A 14828-nucleotide genomic window follows, 5' to 3' on the forward strand; every position below is an offset into this window, starting at 1 on the left:
AACTAGCGTCTGCGTTTAATCCTCCGAGGAGATGTAATTTTACAAAGGTTTTTTGTATTTATTTTATTATTTTTTTAATAAATTTATTGTAAATAACAAGAAATAATCATTGTAAAAAAATAGGCACTCTATTGTTGAATTTTCGTCTGAAGACCAACTAATCATCGTTCATTTTTTTAGGTTCAAGAGACCTAAAGATTTACGCATATGGGAGCTACCGTACTTTACCAAACAAGTCTGTTTCTTGCAAGCTTTGTAATAAGGTCTACAAATTCAGTAATGCTGCCAAAATGCTTCAACATCTTATCACTTGTCCAAAATCTCCAGAAACATTAAAAGACTCTATGAAACTTATAAAAGATAGCTCGTCCAAAACCAAAATGTCTGGACTGTCAGAGATAGAGACAAATGATTCTTTTATAAGCCCCTCGTCGTCTGCTAACACTACAATAAATGCTGAGTTTCAAGACACCGATGATCATATAAAAACAGAATTAGCGAGAGCTATATTTGTAACAGGGACGCCATTATCGATGGTGCAACATCCTTTATGGATACAATTTTTCGAAAAATTGCAACCAAAATTTAAAATACCTTCACGTAAAGCTTTAGCGACAAAATACTTAGATAAAATATATAGAGAAATGCGTTTTGAGTTAAATGAGGAACTAAATGCTTGTAGTTACTTACACCTTCAGTGCGATGGCTGGTCTAATTTAAGAAATGAAGGAATAATAAACTTTCTTATATCAAAACCTCAACCTGCATACGTTAAAAGTTTGAATACAGAAAGTAATCCTCACACTAGTGAATACCTTAGCCAAGAAGTTGAAAAAGTAATGAAAGTGTATGGAGCAAATAAGTTTCTTGTACTTATTGGCGATAACGCTAGAAATATACAAAAGGCATTCGAATTAACAAAACTCAAATATCCACATGTTGTTCCTCTCGGTTGCTGTGCACATATCCTTAACTTGTTGTGCCAAGATATTGTAAAGATACAAGAAGTAACTGTGTTTATTATGCAAGCCATAAATATAATAAAAACTTAAAAGGAGTCAACGATTAAGTTCCTTGTTGATAAAATCAAGGCAGGGTGAAGATTCTACACAAACACTAAAATTGCCTTGTGCTACAAGATGGGGAAGTCATGTTACTTCGTTAAAAAGTTTGAAAGCAAATAAGATAGCTTTGCAAATATTAACAGTTAGAGAAGATGTGGTAATTTCAAGAGATATTAAAGATTTAATTCTAAGTGATGATTTCTGGACGAAGACAGGGGAATGTATAAGTATTTTGGAACCAGTCACTGAAAGCATATTTTACTTAGAGAGCGACCAGAATCGTTTGCATATACATTACATTTAGAGATGTACAAGCTAAGATACGTTTTGCATTAAATGAGATTTCGACATTGAGCGAAGAAAGCAAACAGCAGATTCTAACATCAGTATCTTCAAGATGCAATATGGCAATGAGGCCAATACATTTTGCAGCATATATTCTAGACCCCAGGACTCTAGGAGTCGAACTTACTCAAGAGTAAGAACTTAAGGGTATGGAGTTTATCTACAATTTAAGCCAACACTTAAGTTTGTCAAATGTAATGGCAGATTTGGCGTGTTATAAAGCTAAAGAAAACTTTTGGGCCAGAGGATTTGTATGGAGCTCATTAGATAGCATTGAGCCCCTAATATGGTGGAAAGGTATTTGTGGTTCCACTGAGTTAAGCAAAGTAGCGATTCGTATTCTATCAGCTCCCTGTACTTCGGCAGCCACTGAGCGTTCCTTTAGTATCCAAGGCTACATACATGTAACAAAAGAAATCGACTTACAACTTGAAAAAATTTCATTCATTTGTTATAACTGGAATCTTAAACATAAAGCTGAATGCGAGGACATTCAGTTTAATGAAGAAAATACCTTAGAAGCTTTCATTGAGCAAGTAAATGAACATAACAGTTTAGACGAAATAGAGCCTATCGAACCTATACAATTCATCGCTTGTAATAACTCTGAATCTGACAGTGATTGACTGTAGTTTTACATTTTACTTTCATCTCTTTCTTAATAAACTCAAAATCAAATTAAAAGTTTTTTATTCTGTAGGCTGCATAATAATATTGTCTATGTCCAGTATAGTGGACGTCTTGCGGCTGAGATGACGATGATGAAGTACAAAATCATAAACACCCAAAAATTTGGGTGTTTATGGGGTTTCAATAAACCCAAAACACCCGGTTTTTACCCACCAGACTTTAAACCCACCCAGGTGGATTGCCCATCTCTAGCTCTAAGTTTTAGACTCAAGATTTAATCTGTGAAATTATATAGCTACTCTTTGTGACTTGTCTATGATTTCTTTTTTTTAAGAATGGAAATTAATTGTTGAAATTATTTAATTAAATACACACTGTATTCCACATACACATACACACACATACACATACGAGTTTGTATGTGTATGTGTGTATATATACACACATACAAAATACATATAAAATTTAATATAAAAAAATAAAAAAAAATCAATAAAAATTTAATTCAATTAATTGAATTGTTTATATGTCATTATTTATTTTTATACTTTTGGTGCAATAATGAATTAAATAAGTAAATAAATAAATAAAACTACATTTTTTTTTGTGTAAATACAAAATAGTAGATTAAAAATGTCGTTACTGCTCTGTTTCATCTCGATTAATATTCAACATGGCGTCGGTTCTACAGAGCGTGGAGCACTGTCCAACTTGTGTACGAAGAGTAGTAAGGTTACTAAGCAATGCATACTAATATTATAAATGTGAAAGTGTGTTTGTTTGTTACATATTGGCGTTTTAACAGCTTAATCAATCAATCAATTTGTTTGATACGAGTATATTAGTACGAGAATACTATATGTGGGTCAGTGAACATATCGTGGCTAAGCGAATGAAGTCGCGGGTAAAAGCTAGTAAAGCTTCCAATATGTTAGTCCATGGGGGAGGCCTATATTCAGCAGTCGGCTGTATAATGGCTGAGATGATGATAAATGTACATCAATTACTTTTCTTTTTATTCAACTTAGAATGGCAAACAAGCTGACGGCCCACCTGATGGAAAGTGGTAATCGTCGCCTATAGACATGAGCAGTACCATGGACATAACAGAGTATACTGTTTCGCCCATGATACACCCCATGCGTTGCCATTCCTGAGGACTCAAGTGTTATTCCTCTGTACCCAGTAAATTCACGCCTTATCCCACCCTTCAAACCGAAACACAGCCATGTAAATACAACTGGTTGAAACACGAATGGAACAGAGGTACCCAAGCAATCGACTTTTGTACAAAGTCTCCCTCTTGTACGAAGTCGCAAGAAAAAGAAGTAATTAACATAAAAAAGTCAACTAGATTGAAAACCTTCTGTTTTTAAAGTCGGTTGAGAATGCTTAAAATTAAATTTATTAGCATAAAAAATATTTCTATTTCGAATATTAATGTTGTCATGACCCAAACAGCCATTGTGTTAAACGACTGCTAGATTTCAGATATGTGAGTTTCTATATTCCATTCATCATCATCTCAGCCATTATCCGTCCACTGCTGGACATAAGCCTCTCCCATAGACTGCCATAATGAACGGTCCTGAGCCACCTGCATCCACTGACTCCTTACAACGCATTTCAGGTCGTCACTCCATCTGTACCAGAGGGAGACTTTGTACAAAAGTCGATTGCTTGGGTACCTCTGTTCCATTCGTGTACATTCGTGTACGTGCACGAATGAGAATTCGTGTTTCAACCGTGAAGCAGTTGTGTTTGCATGGCTGTGTTTCAGTTTGAAGGGTGGGATATGGCGTGAATTTACTGAGTACAGAGGAATAACACCTGAGTCCTTAGGAATGGCAACGCATGGGGGGTATCATGAGCGAATTGTATACTCTATTATGTCCATGATACTGCTCATGTCTATAGGCGATGGTTACCAGTTTCCATCAGGTGGGCCGTCAGCTGGTTTGCCATTCTAAGTTGTATAAAAAAAAAATCTGGTGGAGGATCGTTCTACACTGTGTTTGCCCATACGCGGTTGCCACTCAAGAATCTTTCTTCCCCATCGGTTGTCGGTTCTACGAGCTATGTGACCAGCCCATTGCCACTTCAGTTTACTTATCCTTCGGGTTATGTCGGTTATTTTAGTTCTTTTGCGGATATTCTCGGTGCGGATTCCAACACACAAAGTGACTCTGAATTTGAAGCTTTTGCGTATGGGCAATCGTGTAGGAGCATGTTTCGGTTCCATAAGTCGTCACTGGCAACACGCACCGGTTCAAGACCTTCGTCTTCAAATTCTGAGGTATTTTGGATGAAAAGATGTGACGTAGTTTCTCGAACGCTGCCCAGCCGAGTAGGATTCGTCGGTTGACCACTCGGTCGAAGTTGGACTTGCCAATTCGTGATAACAGGTCCCAGGTTTACTCATCAACAACTTCGATATATTCAAACATATTCCATTATAACATCTAAATGCCTGAACATATTTTCATGTGTTGATCGTTACAATTCTTAGATTAATCCAAGGAATTATATATTTTTAAATTGTTCGTTTTGTGACATGGTAAACGTGTTTTATTAATTGCGGAACAAAATGTATTTTTGCCGGAGCAAAATATCGTTTTGAGGAGCAAAATTCACTTGTTCAATTGAAGATCAGAAATACTGATTTCCTATTTAGTCTCGATTTCCAGCGGCTCACGTCTAAAGTTTATGAGTTCATTGAAGCAATAAGAAACCAGTTTGTTTACTGACCTCAAGGTCATCAGCTTAAATTCAACGCCAATATTGAATAATTTCTTTAGTATGTAATTATATTGTAAAAAAAAAATGTAGAACGCTTTCACAATGCTGATCTCGTGTTTGCAGATGGCTTTTAAACGATTAAATCTCGTAATCTCTGTTGTTATTGATTGATCATCATGACGGATCAATTGACCTGCATCATCACGTTTCATTCGCTGGTTTCCTGTCAAATATATATATATATATATATATATATATATATATATATATATATATATATATATATATATATATATATATATATATATATATATATATATATATATATATATATATATATATATATATATATATATTGACATGTATATATATATACTGTTACGCCAATGATATCCCTATGCGTTGTCATTTGAGGACTCAGGTGTTATTCCTCCGCGGGGTAAATCCAGCAGAGAGAGATACAAACACGACTACTTTAGGATGAAACACGAATGGGACAGAGGTACCCAAGCAATTTTACAAAGTCTTTATCGTGACCAATTCAACGATAAATTAGTCACGATAACAAGCTGACGTGGAGATCAACCTGATGGATTGAAGCAATGGACTAACCTCCCAACTACTTATAATAATCCCTTCCCCCATAACAAGTAAGTTAAACCGGTAGTTATACATTAGAATTTATTTGCTTAAAGAAAATGTTGTAACTTTAGTCATCACAAAATTAATATGTCACTCGCTGCCACCGTCTATACGGAGTGCTCAGTCCTTGGCTTCGTTTAAAGGACAAGTCAAATCACATTTTCTTTCACTGTAGTTACTCTTTTCCATTCCTCTGTAATTTTTTTCAACTACATTTGTCACAATTCTTTGTGTGTGCTATATATGTATTTATACGTGTATGTTTATGTTTTTGTTTTTTCAAACCGAAACACAGCCATACAAACACGACTACTTTACGGTTGAAACACGAATGGGACAGAGGTACCCAAGGAATCGACTTTTGTACAAAGTCTCCCTCTGGTATGTATTTTGTATAATAAATTATTTGATATTTTTGAGTATTCTAGGTTTTTATATTTTATGCATGAAAACTTATTAATTTATTATTGCGCCACCTGCCCACTTCTATCTGTTCTCCTTTAAACAAAGGTTGTCTAATAGATCCCTAGCGATAACCCCTTTGTAGTTATTACATTCAATCTGTATTTATTTATTTGCTTGAATTAGACTTGTCATGTATATTTTTGTTTAGTCAATAAAGAGTTAAATAATAATAATATAATGTGTGTCCAACGCGGAAGTGAATTGAAAAACAATAAAATTTTAACTTCCTTCGTCTATAGGTCACATGATAGACGTTATTCTTACAGCTGGTACTGGCAGCTGGTACTCGTATTAAAGTTTATAACTTCCGAAACATGCTTACCTGTGATCAGTGTTCAATGACTCAGCATCAACAATGGTTGTACCTCTTTATTGTACTATTGGCCTCCATCAATAAAGTTCAGTGTCACAACGCTGACATTTCTCCGCGCCAAATGTATAACTAGTTAAATTATCTATATATTTTAGTTTTTTTTTTTATGGGTGAATATAGTATGTTAACCCCACCAGCGCTAACAAGATACGCTGGCGCAGCACCAGTGAAGGGTGATAGATGAGAATGAAAACAGGCCAGTTAGCCCATCGTGATGAATTCATCAGGAATTTTAGAAGAATATAACCACTTCTAAATTGCGTGTCAGTTAAAGTGTCGTATTTTACCCGCAACTTCACTCGATTGTTGATGTCGATTGACTGGGATAAAAGAAGGCTATGTCCTTCTCCATCCCAAATACTACGTATAAAGTAGGGAAGGGATTGTTAGTAATGGAGACTGAGAATCCCATTGCTAGCAATATACCCAACCAGGTCGATCTCCTCGCGGTTTTCCCTGGAAACTATCATGGTTAATTCCTGATGAATTCATCATGATGGGCTAACTGGCCTGTTTTCATTCTCATCTATCACCCTTCACTGGTGCTCCGCCAGCGTATCCCGTTAGCGCAAGCGGGGTTACCATACCATTTTCACCCATAAATAAAAATTGCGTGTCAAGTTTATAATCAAATCTTTAGTTTCTTATTTCGTACACGCTCTAAAAAGCGTAAAAACTCTCCATTCAAATTTAATTAAAATTAAATAAATATATGTAGATTCAGCGATTAATATTTGCATACTATTTGATGTGGCGAAACATGATGAACATCTTGTAAACTTGACAAATGCAACGTCTTAGCAATAATGTTTCTGGCAAATACATTTCATTCGTGTTTCTACCGTGAAGCAGTTGTGTTTGCATGGCTGTGTTTCGGTTTGAAGGGTGGGATATTGCGTGAATTTACTGGGTACAGAGTAATAACACCTGAGTCCTCAGGAATAGCATCAAATGGGGGGTATCATGGCCGAAACAGTATACTCTGTTATGTCCATGGTACTGCTCATGTGTATAGGCGACGGTTACCACTTTGCATCAGGTGGGCCGTCAGCTTGTTTGCCATTCTAAGTTGTATAAAAAGAAATCTTTTCATTTCAATAAATAAGGTTATAAATCTTCATTACCAACACTCTCCCTCCCCCCGCCCCCCAGCACAGGCACGGCTTCCGTTCCATTTTCATCGATTGAAAAAATATTGCTATAAAGACAAATAGCTTTTAAATGGGTCACTTGATCTTACGGCCTTAGGACACTGCAACTCAATGGTATTTCCCAGTGTTACCCAAGAGGCTGTTGACTCCATGAACGGCGCGGCGCTTGCGCAGCCTAGAATCATTTGCGCAATGACCTTGGCGATCGCCATGATAAATGGCTCACTGGATAATAATAATAGTAAATTAATTATTAAATACCTAAGGGTACCAATCATTCCTTATCTTAATATAATATTATCAATGTGAAAATGTATGTTTCTTTTTTACTTCTTAACGCCTTAACCCGTCACTATGAAATTTAGTATGGGTATACACGTAATATATGGAACTTCTTTATCTGTTTTATCCAGAGGCTTTTATCCTATAAGGATATGTCAGCCCCATCATATCCTAATCTTAAAAAGTTTTTTACATACTTAATACATACATACATACATACATATCTGTCACGCCTGTCTCCCATTAGGGTAGGCAGAAACAATGGAACGCCATATGCTTCGATTCAAACAAATCTCTTTCCTCTACTTAATACATTAATATGTAATAAAAAAAAATCATAGATACAAAAGCATAGCAATTAAAGATTCTGCCATTTTGGAATGTGGATCCGCGAGTATATTTAATATATGCGATGGAGAAGAACATAGGCTACGTTTTATTTGGATCACGCGGACGAAGTCACGAGTAAAAGGTAGGCAATAATAATAATATATATATTATACTATATCTACCTATATACTTATAATACTCCATTCTTCTTTTGAATGTCTTTGCAAAAAAGAATTCACTAGAAGTGTTACAGTTTTTTTTTTCTATTACGAACAGAATGTAGTCCGGTGAAATTTGTTTACAATGACAGTTTGAGTCGTCACCTACTTTTAACCGACTTTGAAAAAAGAGGTTCTAAATTTGTTTATATTTTTAGTATATTATGCAATACTGCATTAGAATAGAATATTAAATTATTTAATAATACTATTAAATAATAAATAAATTTTAATATTAACATTGTAAATTATTTTTATAAGTTCTATGTTCAATAGCGGACTGTTAATGGCTGATATTTTTTTTATACAACTTAGAATGGCAAACAAGCTGACGGCCCACCTGATGGAAAGTGGTAACCGTCGCCTATAGACATGAGCAGTACTATGGATATAACAGAGTATACTGTTTCGCCCATGATACCCCCATGCGTTGCCATTCCTGAGGACTCAGGTGTTATTCCTCTGTACCCAGTGAATTCACGCCACATCCCACTCTTCAAACCGAAACACAGCCATGCAAACACAACTGCTTCACTGTAGAAACACGAATGGGACAGAGGTACCCAAGCAATCGACTTTTGTACAAAGTCTCCCTCTGATGATGATGATGAAAGTTCTTATTAATTTTGATGATTACTTATGTAATTAATGAAATTTAAATTTTATGCGTACATATATACGAGGTCTGTCCGGAAAGTTCGTATAAAAGTGTTCTGGAATGCGAGAAAGAGGAGTGGGGAGGCCAGGTAAGCGCAGGACCCCTTCCTTATGTCCCTAACAATGCTTCAGTTCTGGTCTGACCGCCGTGCGGTGCGAACTGGCTTGTCACGCCATCTGTGAATTACCTCTTAACGAAACCCCGTCGGCATGGAGCCCGCTTCCGTTGAAGAGCAGCGCGTCGTAATCAAGTTTCTCTCGAAACTCGGCAAGAATGGCCGTGAAAGCAAAGAGTGGAAGACATCCGGGGAACCACGAACAAAAAAATCAAGAAAATCCCGCTCAAATGTCAAGACAATGTTGATTGTTTTTTTCGATGTTCGGGGGATTGTCCATCAAGAATTCGTCCCTCCAGGCCAGACAGTTGATGGAAAATTCTACGTCGATGTGCTCAGACGCCTCAAAGCTCGTGTGGCACGAGTTCGTCCAGAATTGGCGCGAGAGGGGCGTTGGATTCTTCACCACGACAATGCCCCTGCCCACACCTCTCTTGTTGTCCGTGAGTTTTTGAGTAAAAATTCCATTACGGTGACCGAACACCCCCTATTCGCCGGATTTGGCCCCGTGTGACTTCTTCTTGTTCCCAAAAACCAAATTGGTACTTCGGGGGCGGCATTTGGGGGACATAAATGAGATAAAAAAAGCTACGACGGGGCAGCTGAGAAACCTACAACCAGAGGACTTTCAAGGAGCCTTCTCACAGTGGAAACGGCGTTGGCACAAGTGCATTATGTCACAGGGGGAGTACTTTGAAGGGGATAAAATTGATTTACCTGAATAATTGTAAAATAAAATTTTTAAAAAACTTTTATACGTACTTTCCGGACAAACCTCGTATGTATACAAATCTATTGTGCTTAATTTTACTTGCTAATTAATGTACTGTGAGGTACGAAATCCTGCTGGTTGCTAAGCAAAATTGTAGACACATAGTCACGTGTTCTCTGTATTTTTTTTTATGGGTGAAAATGGTATAGTAACCCCGCCTGCGCTAACGGGATACGCTGGCGGAGCACCAGTGAAGGGTGATAGATGAGAACGAAAACAGGCTAGTTAGCCCATCATGATGAATTCATCAGGAATTAACCATGATAGTTTCCAGGGAGAACCGCGAGGTGGTCGACCTGTCATTGGCCTGCCGGCCTCCATTCCGTGTTCTCTGTATTAATATATTTTTTTTTACAACACAGGAGGCAAACGAGCATGCGGCTCACCTAATAGTAAGTGACTACCGCCGCCCATGATCACCCACAACACCAGCGGCATTGCAGGTGTGCTGTCGGCCTTTTAAATTTTAAATCTAACGTGTCTACAGAACATCTGATTGTTCATCGGTAGGTACGTATCTATTATACGTTTTAAAACACGAACAATGAGACTATTAATCAATAATATAATCACGTTTGTACACCAGCTGTTTTTACCGGTACAAAACCTGTTTTTTTATTAAGTTTTTACAAATACCAAAATGGTAACCCTATATGCGAATAAGCATTTCATTAATGTAAGTATTTATTGCCAGCCTTTACTGCAATAACGTTCGATTCAAGGATGTACCAGCGGGAAGCTGTAACGAGTCAACACATACGAACAAAAAAGTGTCCTCAATTATGTCTGTACGTAATCAGCAGTCAATTGGCTACATTGCTCGGTATCGATCAGATCATTACCATATTTAGATCACAAGATACTTAACCGGTTTTTTAGGAAGTCGCAGATCATAAGTCATAATTTGTCAAACAGGCACGCTCTGCAGGTCGGCATCAGTATTGCCAGATGTCATAATTTATTATTACCCAAAATGTTAAGTATTTCTATATAAATTAATATAATTTCCTTATACTTTATTATAAATTTAAAACTGTTTTCATTACGTTCTACCACGCAATCACTACGAGATAAACAAAAAAAAAATGCTTTTTACGCTGTCTTCACATCATGTTTCTACCTTCATTGGTAAAATGTTACGTATCTATATACGATTTACAAATATTAAAAATGTCAATACAATTACCCAAATTTCTCTAGGCCTATTTTAGCTTTTCCACAACAAAAGTTTTTACCCACAAATTGTGAAAGGAATGTTCAATCGGGCAACGCCGGTCGGTGTGCGCACGCGCAAGTTAGCACGTCACCAACATTCTAATAAGGCGCGAGCGCAGTAATAGAACTGTCTAAGATATATCGATATAATTATTAAATAGTTGATGCGAACAAGCTTGTTTATTGGTAGACTCTGTACAAATTCTATTGCTATAAAAATTAAACAATTTCTCTTTAACATAGTCTAATTGGTTATATGGTTAAGTCAAATTAAGTCGCAAGTTTATATAATCAATACATACAATCAATACAGTTATACAAGTCGATTAATTATTTCACACTTACTTTTTGATTTTTATATAAAGTATATTAGTTATAGATATAATAATTTAATATGTTTATTTAATGTTTATTCATAAAATTCTCAATAATAAAATTCATTGTGCAGATTTACCGAGTTCAATCCAATTTATGGTACCTCTAAATTATCCTCGACACCCTATAACTAGAACATTTAGCTTACCTCGCTGCAGAACAAACCTAGGACTGCATCAGCCTCTGGCCAGGATTAGTGCGTCATACAATGAAATTAACGCCAAATTACCTGAAATTGATATAGTGCATGATAATTCGAATTCGTACAGGAATAAATTGCTGAAGCACTTTGTACAATAATCTAATAAAAATTAACTCTAATTATCATAATATATATATATATTTTTTAATATTTTTTAATTCAATTCACTCATAATCGTATTTTCTGATATTGCTCACAACTTGGGTCACATGTTTGTTTTTATTATTTACTTCATTTTCTCACACTGTATAACTATGTTAAAGCGAATGCTGTGAATACCTATAATAGGCGTGTGCATTAATATTGTATTATATTTAATGTTTGTTATACCTACATGTTATAATGCAATATGCTGTTGGTGTTCCGCAAATAAATAAATAAATATTATCGCTCAAAAAATGTCATCTTTCATTTATTGTTGTCATTGAAATACTCATCTACGTAATAGTAATGTTTTCAAAGGCTTTAATTATGGGACAAAATAAATATATAAAAAATATAATAGCTTTTTTACTTGAAACCTCTTGGGCTCGTTCCATTCATCAGGTTCGCGTTATTATAATATTATTTCGAGGTTTTTCCTAGAGACTACAGTTTGAGGTTCTTCAAAAAAAGAATATTAAGGTTTCTTCAAGGTTCACAACCTAGTGTTGCAGACGTCCTATAGTAGACAGGCTATACTGATATTTTACCATCAGACGGACTATATGCTTATTTGCCACTTTATTGGTGTAAAAAAAAAACACTTGTAACTACTACTAGTAACTCTCTGCAGGAAAGAATTAACTTCCTTCCAAAATTTCACAAAACCTGCATAGGTTGAGTACTTTTTGTTTAACGTCTGGAAAATGCTTTATGCAGACCCATACACCTTGTAGGAGGTGAATGGGTACTGTGGGAATTCCCCTGTAAGGCGGGGGTGTACCCACCAAAAACCAGACGATGCACCCTCGAGGTGCCATATGTCGGAGACGGGTTCGCTTTCGCACTCACCACCTCTCCAACGGCACCGGTTGAGTAATAGAATTTAAAAATATGGCGATAAAGTCTTAACTCGATTATGTTTATCAATATTATACATAACAAAGAAAACCAGAGGAAGACTGTACAAACGTCGTTTGCTTGGACACTTCTGTCCCATTCGTGTTTATACCGTGAAGCAGTTGTGTTTGCATGGTTGTGTTTCGATTTGAAGGGTGGGATATGGCGTGAATTTACAGGGTACAAAGGAATAACATCTGAGCCCTCAGGAATGGCAACGCATGGGGGGTATCATGGGCGAAACAGTATACTCTGTTATGTCTATAGGCGACGGTTACTACTTTCCATCAGGTGGGCCGTCAGCTTGTTTGCCATTCTGAGTTGTATAAAAAAATAAAAAAACTCTGTCCCATTCGTGTTTCAACCGTAAAGTAGTTGTGTTTGCATGGCTTTGTTTCGGTTTGAAGGGTGGGATATGGTAGTGAACTTACAGGGTACAGAGGAATAACACCTGAGTCCTCAGGAATAACAACGCAATAGGGGTATCATGGGCGAAACAGTATACACTGTTATGTCCATGGTGCTGCTCGTGTCTATAGGCGACGGTTACCACTTTCCATCAGGTGGGCCGTCAGCTTGTTTGCCATTCTAAGTTGTATAAGAAAGAGTCCGTCTATGAATAGTTGTGGTTTCCTGGCGGGCGGCTCATGTTACTAAACACGCTGTAGCGGCACGTGCTGCCGATGTTAGCTAATTGCTATATTAGAACTCAATGTGTTATTAGCAACAAGGTGTATTTCCTTTTAATACAATGAAATATTACTTGAAAATATTATTATTAACTTTCCGGGGGGGGAGGGGGGGGGAGTTTGTATTCCCACTCATATTCCTAGCAATATACCCTATTCCCGTGGTCAACCTCCACGTGGCTCACCCTGGATAGCATCGTGTTGAATTTCACGTGTATTTATCACGATGGGCTAACCGACCTGCTTTTTCAGGGGAGAAGGGATTGTTAGTAATGGGGAGATTAGTCCTCATTGTTACCAATATACCTTATCAGGTCGACCTCCACGCGGTTCCCTCTAGAAACTATTGTGAGTAATTTATCATTGAATTCGTCACGATGGGCTAACTGACTTGCCTTTTCATTCTCATCTATCACCGGTCTCTTTCTATCTCTCACTGGTGCCCCGCCAATGTTATATATATATAAATATATATATATACGACAAACTCAGTTATATATATATATATATATATATATATATATATATATATATATATATATATATATAATAACTGAGTTTGTCGTTTTCCACAACTGTTTCGACTTCATCAGAAATATTGTTATTTTTTTTTTAAATCCGAAATTTAGAAAACTTTTTTGTGGTTATTAGCCATGAATATGGGTTGTAGTCAATTTTAAACATCGGCAATAAAAAACAAATCATGTATGTAGGTACTATTTACCTGCAAAAGCTTTTTTTACTGCGTTAAATCCCGATTGTATATTTAAAATACGTATTGTGTTTTGCCATTAAGGCCTGAACGAATAAACTGATATAAAGTATTAGCAAGTTTTTTGTAAAATGCTAAATTTTGAATCCCATTAGAAAAGAAGACTAATAGAATACGGCAAATGGAACGTTCACCACATTTAATTTCTTTTTTTTTTTAGTATTTTTAGACATACATGCATATCTCCAAAAAACCGATTTGTTGTAATTGTATGAATATTTTTTTTTGTCAATTTCCTTATTTCTTCTTGTCAATTTCCTTGTTTATTCCTGTTTTTAACAAACAGAGAGATTGCTTTTAGTAAATATATGATCATATTTAAACAAAAAAACCTAAAATATACATGTAACTTATTTTTATATCTCATATAAGAGCTTAAAAAGCGGTTTGCTGTGCCGGTACGATGACAAACTTCGTTAATATTCAGTAAAAGAATTTAAACCGTGTACAAGTATTTCTAGTTTCCTGGTTACCATTTCTGATTACCAAACACATTGGGTTGGTACCTGTTGCGGGCATTAGTTATTAATTGCTATTTAAGAACGCATCAATTTACAAGCGACGAGCTATTTTTATTATTTTACCTGATGGAAAGTAGTAACCGTCGCCTATAGACATAAGCAGTACCATGGACATAACAGAGTATACTGTTTCGCCCATGATACCCCCCATGCGTTGCCATTCCTGAGGACTCAGGTGTTATTCCTCTGTACCCTATAAATTCACTGCCATACCCCACCCTTCAAACAG

Source organism: Galleria mellonella, unplaced genomic scaffold (genome assembly GCF_026898425.1).
Source record: "Galleria mellonella isolate WM207_F2 unplaced genomic scaffold, CSIRO_AGI_GalMel_v1 utg571, whole genome shotgun sequence".
NCBI classification, from domain to species: Eukaryota; Metazoa; Arthropoda; class Insecta; order Lepidoptera; family Pyralidae; genus Galleria; species Galleria mellonella.